The sequence below is a fragment of the Ziziphus jujuba genome, chromosome 9 (genome assembly GCF_031755915.1).
Source record: "Ziziphus jujuba cultivar Dongzao chromosome 9, ASM3175591v1".
NCBI lineage: Eukaryota > Viridiplantae > Streptophyta > Magnoliopsida > Rosales > Rhamnaceae > Ziziphus > Ziziphus jujuba.
In genome coordinates, this window is record NC_083387.1 from 16945812 (window position 1) to 16955819 (window position 10008).

A 10008-nucleotide genomic window follows, 5' to 3' on the forward strand; every position below is an offset into this window, starting at 1 on the left:
ATTTTTTTATGATTTAAATAAGAGAAGCATTATTCATCTTTCCAATTGGTTAAAACAATCTACTCTTTGTTCTGGTCATCAAGTAAGGAAACAACATAAACTTCCTCTTGATGTGTCCAATAATATAGTTGCTTTATCATTATATAAACTTCATTGTGACTTGTTGGGACCTTCTTCAATGTCACCATTTCAAGGTTTTTATTACTATGTTTTGTTTATTAATAATTGATGATTGTACTTGGTTGTGTTGTTATATCCATTAAAGACAAAGTTGGAATTTTTTGATAAATTTATCAAATTTCAGAGACTTGTTGAGAATCAATTTGATTTTAAAATTAAAATTTTTCAATGTGATGGAGGTGGTGAATTTATATCTTGAAATTTTTTAAAACATTTGGAATAATGTGGAATAGAACAACATATCTCATGTCCTTATGGCCCATAACAAAATGAGGTTACTTAATGTAAGCATAGACATATTGGATGGATTACTTTTTCATAGCAGTGCATTTGGCTAATAGATTTTCTTCAAGTGTTTTAAATATGGATCCTCCTTATCATAAGCTATATGGAAAACATCATGATTATAATTGTCTTAAGATTTTAGGTTATCATTGTTATCCATTTCGTAGACGTACCGTTGTGTTTTAATTGGATAAAGTCCATGTCATAAAGGGTGTAGATGTATTGATCCTCAAAAAAATATGGTTTATATTTGTAAACATATCAATTTTTATGAAAGTGTGTTGCCTTTTAAATCTAATAAAGCGTCAAATTCTATCTCACATGACTTACCAAGGACAGCATGTCCAACAAATTATGACTGGTACTAGAAGATCAAAGAAGTTAAAAACAAGTGAACAACTCATGCTAAAATTGCCTACATCCACTGTCCATCTGATTGCATGCTATCCTGACATGACAAGTATTCCTTAGTTAATTCCTAGTCAAACATAAATACTATAATTGAGTTAAGTCCAACACCCAAAACCATTACACCATCTATTACTTCTCTTGTTAGCCACAACTCTAGTTTCACAAACCAAATGTCAAGTCCAGAAAATATGTGCCACTCAAAAACAGAAAGCAAGGATTCTTATATTCTTTAAAGTTCTAGCTATACTTAGGAGAGTGATAAGTGTTAGGTTTTCTTTCTTGTTAGTATATCTCATTTTATAGATTATGAAAAAAGTATGGCAAGGTTTAACCAAAGAGAATAAGGTTAAACCTGTTGGAAATTGATTTTGGAAAGGTTTTGATAAGCTCGACCTTGATGATCCAAACATGCATATTTCTAGTTTTCTTCAATTGTGTGATATGTCTAAACAAAATGGTGTTTCTGATGATGCTTTTCGATTAAGACTTTTTCCTTGGTCTCTTAGAGACAAGGCAAAAGTGTGGTTAAATTCTTTACCTGCAGGTACTATCACTACATGGGATGCTATGGAGGCAAAATTCCTAGACAAATTCTTTCCTTCATCAAAGACCGCAAAATTGAAAAGTGATATAAACAATTTTTGTCAATGGGACCAAGAGACTTTGTATGATGCATGGGAGCGCTTCAAGGAACTATTAAGAAGATGCCCACACCATGGTTTTCCAACATGGATACAGGTACATATTTTCTATAATGGTCTAGATTATGGTACCAAACAATTGGTAGATGCAGCTGCAGGAGGTTCTTTAATGAAGAAGAGGCAATCAGAAGCATTTGAATTAATTGAAGAGATGGCCCATAATAACTACCAATATCCAAGTGAGAGGAGACTAAATGGAAGAAGTCAAGTAAAGGCCGTGGAAGACGTTGATATTAACAACTTAGGAGCTCAACTTGCAACCCAATTCATGAAGACCTTGAACACTCAATTTGGTCAAATAGGGGTGAATTCTATCCAATTTATTTAGTGATTTATGTGGTGCTCATGATCATAAGAGTGTGGATTGCCAAGTTGGAAATCCCTTTGCTTCTGATGATGTTAATTTTGTAGGGAACTTCCAAAAGCAACAAAACAATCCATATTCTAACACATATAATCTAGGATGGAGGAACCACCCAAATTTTTCATGGTCTAACAACAACCAGCAAGGGTCTAATCAAGGACAAAGTGGAGGGTTTCAAAGACAACAATTCCAATCTCCATTCTACCAAAAGCCGCAACTTGCACATAAAAATCAAAATTCTTCTCAAGCTCAAACTCAATTTTCTTCACTTGAACAATCCTTGCAAGAGTTATCTAATAATACTAATTCTTTCATGCAAAGAAATGAGCAACAATTGACAAACCATAGTCAAATGTTCAACAACCAAATGGCTGCAATCAAAAGCTTGGAGAACCAAATAGGTCAATTAGCAACTCAATTCCAAAGAAGTCAAGGAACTTTGCCAAGCCAAACGGAGAAGAACCCAAAGGAGCAGGTTCAAGCCATTACATTAAGAAGTGGAAAGCAAGTAGCTGGGCCTAAAGAAAGTGACAAAGGGATGGTAATTCTTGATGATGAAGATGAGGAGAGCCCTATAGACTCAACATCACACTTGGTCACACATGACAACTCAAAATCAAATGTGGAGCATAATGAGGCTTATAGGAGAAAAGATGAAGGTTTAAGTGATGCCATGAAGTCTCCACCAACAAAGTACATACCGCCACATGTAAGAGAGGCCGAGAGCTCACCAACTGGATCAAAGAAAGTTGAACCAGCACCTTACCTAACCAAATCTATTGACAAGCACAACAAAAATGAGGAGAAGAATCAAGCCTACAAGAAAAGCCCACCTCCACCTTTCCCATCTAGGGTTAGGAATGCAAAGTTAGATAATCAATTTAAAAAGTTTCTTGATATATTTAAGCAATTGCATGTAAAATATCCCTTTCATAGATGCCTTAGAACAAATGCCTTCCTATGTTAAGTTTTTTGAAGGAGATATTGTCAAACAAGAGGAGGTGGGAGAATTATGAGTTAGTAGCTTTGAGTGAGGAGAGTAGTGCTAGGTTCCATAGGATTCCACCTAAGTTAAAAGATCCGGGAAGCTTTGATATCCCATGTAACATTGGACATTATAATTTTATGGCTCTTTGTGATTTAGGTGCTAGCATTAATTTGATGCCATATAGCATTTACAGGAAGCTTGGAGTGGGAGATGTGAAGCCTACCACAATGACTCTTCAAATGGCAGATCGAAGCATCAAAAGGCCAAGGGGAATATTGGAGGATATACTTGTAAAAGTAAACAAGTTCATATTTCCTGCAGACTTTGTGATACTTGATACGGAGGAAGATGACAACATTCCAATCATTTTTGGAAGACCATTTCTTGCAACCGGACGTGCCCTAATTGATGTACAACAAAGGCAAGTAACCCTTAGCATACTCAATGAGGAGGTAAGTTTTCAACTCCCTAATGTTGTTAAATTTCCTAATCTTGATGAAATTTCTTGCTGCTTTCTTGTCGATGCATGTGATGAATTGGTAATTGATATGGCAAAGGAAAGTAATTTAGAACCCTTAGGATTGAGTGAGTTATTTGGACCATGACCAGAAGAAGAAAAACAAGAGTGTAACATCATAGATATAGCCACCCACTGTGAGGTAGATTATGTTGGAAAGTTTGAGGATTTAGGTGAGAGTGGACCTAGAAAGATACCGAGTGTGGAGCACCCATCTATAATTGATTTGAATCCACTACCTAGTCATTTAAAATATGCTTTTCTAGGATTTAATAATACCCTTCCGGTAATAATTTCATCTGCCCTTAGTGAGGACCAAGAAGCCAAACTTTTAGAAGTTTTAAGAGAACATAAAACTGCACTAGGTTGGACTATAGCTCATATTAAGGGTATTAGCCCCTCTATTTGTATGGAAAAAATACTTATGGAGGAAGACCATAAACCGACTGTAGAACATCAAAGGAGGCTTAATCCTAATCTTAAGAAAGTGGTTCATGGTGAGATTTTAAAGCTTTTAGATGCCGGGATTATCTATCCTATTTCGGATAGTAATTGGGTAAGTCCTATTCAAGTAGTTCCTAAGAAAGGTGGGATGACTGTGCAAGAGAATGATAAGAGTGAGCTTATTCCTACTAGGTTAGTTACTGGGTGGAGAGTGTGTATTGATTATAGGAAGCTTAATAAGGCCACTAGAAAAGACCATTTTCCTTTGCCATTCATTGATCAAATGTTAGAAAGGTTAGCCGGTAAGGAATATTATTGTTTTCTAGATGGTTATAGCGGTTACAATCAAATAGCTATTGCCCCTGATGATCAAGAAAAGACTACTTTTACTTGTCCTTATGGAACTTTTGCCTATAGAAGAATGCCTTTTGGTTTATGCAATGCACCTGCAACCTTTCAAAGGTGTATGATGTCTATCTTTTCGAATATGGTAGAAGATATCATTGAAATTTTTATGGATGATTTTAGTGTATTTGGTGATTCTTTTACCTCTTGCTTGCAAAATTTATCTAGGCTTCTTCTAAGGTGTAAAGAAACGAATCTTGTGCTTAATTGGGAAAAATGTCACTTTATGGTTCAAGAGGGCATAGTTTTAGGTCATAAGGTTTCTAAAAGCGGAATTGAGGTAGATAAAGCTAAAATAGAAGTTATAGAGAAATTGCCTCCACCTACTTCAATAAAAGGTATTAGGAGTTTTCTTGGGCATGTGGGCTTTTATAGGAGATTTATTAAGGATTTTTCCAAGATAACTAAACTTCTTTGTAACTTGTTGAATAAAGATGTTCCCTTTGTTTTTGATGATGAATGCATGCATGCTTTTAATCGTTTGAAAGAAAAATTAATATGTGCTCCCCATTATGTGTACTCCTAATTGGAATCTACCTTTTGAAATTATGTGTGATGCTAGTGATTTTGCTATAGGAGCTGTTTTGGGACAAAGGAAAGATAAAAAACTGCATGTTATTTATTATGCTTCTAGAACTTTGAATGATGCTCAACTTAATTATGCTACTATTGAGAAAGAGATGCTTGCCATTGTCTTTGCTTTTGATAAGTTTAGAGCATATTTGTTAGGTTCTAAGACCATTGTCTATACCGATCATAGTGCAATTAAGTACCTCATGAGTAAGAAAGAGTCTAAACCTAGGTTAATTAGATGGGTTTTGTTACTTCAAGAGTTTGACTTAGAAATTTTGGATAAAAAAGGAGTAGAAAACTTAGTAGCTGATCACTTGTCTAGGTTGGAATCGAGTGAGGAAAAAGAAGAAAGAGATATAGAAGAGTGTTTTCCAGATGAGAAAGTGTTTAAGGTTGATGGTATGTTTGATGTACCTTGGTATGCTGACATTGTTAATTATTTGGTTACTAATGTTATGCCGCCTAGTTTGGAAAAACCATATGAAAAGCATAAGTTTCTTAAGGAAAGTAGGTATTACTTTTGGGATGACCCCTATCTTTTTAAGAAGTGTGCCGATGGTATAATTAGGAGGTGTGTTGCTAGAGAAGATACAATGTCCATTATTAAAAGTTGTCATTCTAGTGAGTATGGGGGGCATTTTGGGACTAGAAAAACCATAGCAAAAATTTTAAATTCTGGATTTTATTGGCCATCTATGTTTAAAGATACTAATATTTATGTGCAAGGGTGTGATAGGTGCCAGAGAACCGGGAACGTATCAAGGAAGAATGAGATGCCTTTGAAGAATATCCTTGAGGTAGAATTGTTTGATGTTTGGGGTATTGATTTCATGGGTCCTTTTCCTTCTTCTTGTGGTAATAAATATATTTTGGTTGCTGTGGATTATGTTTCTAAATGGGTTGAAGCTAGTGCACTACCTACTAATGATGCACGAGTTGTAGTGAAATTTTTAAAAAAATACATTTTTACTAGATTTGGTACACCCCGAGCAATCATTAGTGATGGTGGCACTCATTTTTGCAACAAACAATTTGAATCCCTTCTTGCTAAATATGGTGTTAGACATAAAATTGCTACTCCTTACCACCCACAAACTAGTGGGCAAGTAGAAATTTCAAATAGGGAAATAAAGAGGATTTTGGAGAAGACGGTCAATGCTTCAAGAAAGGATTGGAGCTTAAAACTAAATGATGCACTTTGGGCATACCGGACCGCCTACAAGACCCCCATTGGTACTTCTCCGTATAAACTGGTTTTTGGTAAGGAATGTCATCTTCCCGTGGAATTGGAGCATAAAGCATATTGGGCAACCAAGTTTCTCAATTTTGATCAAGAGACTGTGGGCAAGAATAGGCTATTGCAATTGGATGAACTTGAAGAATTTAGGATGGATGCTTTCGAGAATGCAAAGATTTACAAAGAAAAGACAAAGAGATGGCACGACAAGATGATTAAAAAGAGGAACTTTCATGTTGGACAAAAGGTACTTCTTTATAACTCTAGACTTAAATTGTTTCCAGATAAATTAAGATCAAGATGGAGTGGACCATATGATATTGTACAAATTTTTCCAAGTGGAGCAATTGAAATCACCAAACCGGGACATGAAAGTTTTAAGGTGAATGGGCAGCGGTTGAAGCCATATTATGAAGGTGGAGTGCTTGAGACTAGCCTCTACTTGGATGATCTTAATTAAGTTAAAGGGAGGAGTCAAGCTAATGACTTTAAACAAGCACTCTTGGGAGGCAACCCAAATTTCTTTCTTTACCTTATATTTATCTATTTATTTTAGTTGTTTTTAGTGGTTTTCTTGTTTTTAGGTTGTTTTGATGTGTTTTGTTTGAGTTTTTGCAAGGTTTTAAGATGTTTAGGTGTAAAAGAGCAAAAGACGAATGTTGAGAATTTCAAGTCTAAAGTTAGGTTTTTGGAGTATAACCACCTTGAATATGCATTGGAGTACATCAAATTTTTTCACATTACGAGGAACATTCCATGTCTTCAAAGGGGAGTATTCCTTACCTTTTATTTACTTTTGCTTCATTTTATGTTTTTCACAATGAGGACATTGTTCATTTTAAGTTTCGGGGTGAAAAGCATGCTTTGCATCTTTTAAATATTTTCCATTTAAGTGTTTTTATAAGTTTTCAAAAATGTTAGTTTTAGTTTTTATTTTCCTTCATTATTAAAAAAAAAAAATTGTTTTTGTGGTGTTTTCTTAAGTACTTTAATGAGCCAATGATAAGACTATGATTGAAAATAAATTGGTTTTTAGATGGTGGATTTGTTTTTGTGTATGCTTAAATGCTTGAATTTATATTCACATATTGTTCTTTCAATAAATTTTGAGCACATAATCAATAATGCATAATTTAGATTGTGTTTTGAAGAAGGTTTGCATGAATTAGAGTACTTTATTATTAATTGAACTCTAGAACTTGCTTGATTATTGCTTGAGGCGAAATCCTAGGTGAATGCATTACTAAGAGCATGATTTAGGCCATCTTTGTTTAAGTTTGAGCCTTTCAAGCCAACCTAATACATTATCTTCCACTAGTACCTTATTTGAGCCTTTAAGACGCATAAAGATGTATTAGAGCATTTTCTTCATTAAAGCACATTTACTTACCCTTTTTGAGCCTTAAATTTCTTTTTCCTACCTTGAACATACTACAAAGAGAGCTTTAATTGAATTGATATGAATATATGCTTGTGAGCTTGTTTGAGTGTTGAAAAAAAAAAAAAAAAAAAGGGAAAAAAAAAAGTTTAGAGGTTAAGTATTTGGTGAATTTGGCTCTAGTATGCATTTTTGTGTAAATTGGAGGTTTGAATGTGCAATAAGAAGAAAAATAAGTTTGGGGGTTTAGTGGAAAAGAAAAGAAAAAAAAAGAAATAAAGAAAGAATATGTGTGATTTGAAGAATATATGCACAATAAAAAGGAGAAAAAGGATATTGAAATTGAAGAAGTTCTAATAAAGAAACAAATTTTACAAGTAATTTATTCATTGATATTTAATTTTAGCTTTCTTTCTTTGATTTATTATATCCTATCCTTTTCTTTCTTTAGCCTTATCCATTAGCCTTAACAATAGAAACCATGAAGTCCTAATGATTTAAGGTGGTGCATTAACCTACATTAGTGGAGAGTGATAATTAAGTCAAGCATATGGTAGTTCATACGTTATTATCAATCTCTAATTCTTGTAAATTTATTCAAGCATATGATAATTAAGTGTATAAATTGATTTCCACACACACACATTGGAAGTATCATATATGTTGGATAGAATATAAGGCATTGAGTTACATAATTACTTTGAAACAATTTGAAAAGTCATATGTTATACAATCTTTGAGGCACCTCATTAAAGTATCTTATGTTCTTTAAATAACATTTCATTTTCTTATTCTTTTTCTTTGTTAGGGACTAGCAAATCTTAAGTTTGGGGGTATTTGTTAGGTCTAAAATATTAATGATTTTATGCCATATTTATAGCTTAATATTTGTTAGTTTGTGTTAATTTGTTATGGAAAGATACTTAATTATGTATTTTTCTTATTCTAGGTGAAAGAGGAAGAATTTTAAGAAAACAACCATAAAAATGGATTCCTTGGGTCGAATTATGGTGGGAAGCAAGATTTGAGCTCGAACGGACTAAGCATGAAAAAGATTCCAAAAAGATACCTTGAAGATTCCACAAAGATTCTATCGGGAATTTCATGATGGAAGTGGATGTCATATGAATCATCACGATCTAAGGATTTCACATGTCTTGTTGTTTTTGGATTTCGAGGTGCGAGCAAAGAGTTATCATCATTTAAAGTTTGGAATTTATAAAAAGGAATATTCTAGTTAAATCTCCACCATTGATCAAAAGAGGGAATCTAGGCAATTTGAGGGCCAAGATTAAAACAAGTGGCAATAATTGGTTAATTTATCATTAATGAGGCACATGTCATGTCACATGCTTCATTAAGGGTAAATTAGACTAATTAACTATTTTTTTAGGAGGAACTAGATAAAAGGAAAGTAGTAGAGTGCAAGTAATATACAGTTTCCTTTTTACACATGAAATTCGTCCAACCCTTTTCATGGCCTAAAAAATGTATCTTCCAAGACTCCCACATTGAAAATAAAGAGAGAAAAAGATTCCCAATGTCCTATATATATAGCCTCCACCATATTGAAGGAATATATACAAGTTTAGAGAGTTATTTAAGAGCTTTTAGGAGGCTTAAATAGAAACAAACCAAATTTTGGGAGTTTCTAAGATTCTCTTAAGGGTTCTAGGGTTTTAAAGTTTTAGAGTTTTAGAAGATCAATTGGAGAGCTTGGAGGAAGCAGAGAGACGTGGGCTTGCTTGGAGAAGAAGGCTACGACTTTGAGAGCTCTTGGAGGAGAATTTCTTCAATAGTTTTTATTCTCTTTTCCTTTCTCTTTAATTGTGAATCTTATTATTTTTAATAATTATGGATGTTGAAATTATTTTTACCATGAACTAATTTTCATAGCTAGGGCTATGATGTAGCCCTAACTATGAAGGTTTAATTATTTTAATATATGTTGAGTTTTATTTAATTGGTAATATGTTTTGTTAATAAATCATTGGTATACTTAATGCTTTCATAGGCCGGAAGGAATGAATGATTTTAATAATATTTGAGCTTGGAAAAGGATAATATTATGGATCTCCAATGATTTACATGAATGCATAATTGATTGGAAAATAGTTATGTCTCATGCCATATTATTTGCTTAATCTATGCTTGATGAATTTGCATGATTTAATTTATAGGCCGGAAGGAATAAATTAGGTTATGTGAATATTATCAATTGTGAGTGGAAACTACTTTTGATTAATTTTGTGATTAAGTGTGGTTAACAAAATTACTAGTTAATTAAATTCACATATTTAAGTAATTAAATTGGAATAGTAAGTGGTGAAATCAAATGCCCTAGTATTCATAATTATTCAATTCTCTCTCTTACTTGAAATTGATATAATTTTAATTGATTGCTTTTGTTTAATTTAGTTTATTTAGTTTTCAATTGCCATCTTAAATTTTAGTTCAAATATTATCAAAACCTAATTATCTTTGGTACTTAATACTTAATCCCTTGGGTACGACAACCCTATTTT

At 33.3% G+C, this 10008-nt stretch overlaps 1 non-coding gene across 1 annotated transcript; it reads right to left on the reverse strand.

The window, feature by feature from the left end:
* Positions 1 to 1491: 1491 nt before the first annotated feature.
* On the reverse strand, positions 1492 to 1598 carry LOC112492994 (small nucleolar RNA R71). Its single transcript, XR_003057411.1, has one exon. It is a non-coding gene; the product is annotated as a small nucleolar RNA R71 (small nucleolar RNA).
* Between the last annotated feature and the right edge of the window lie 8410 nt (positions 1599 to 10008).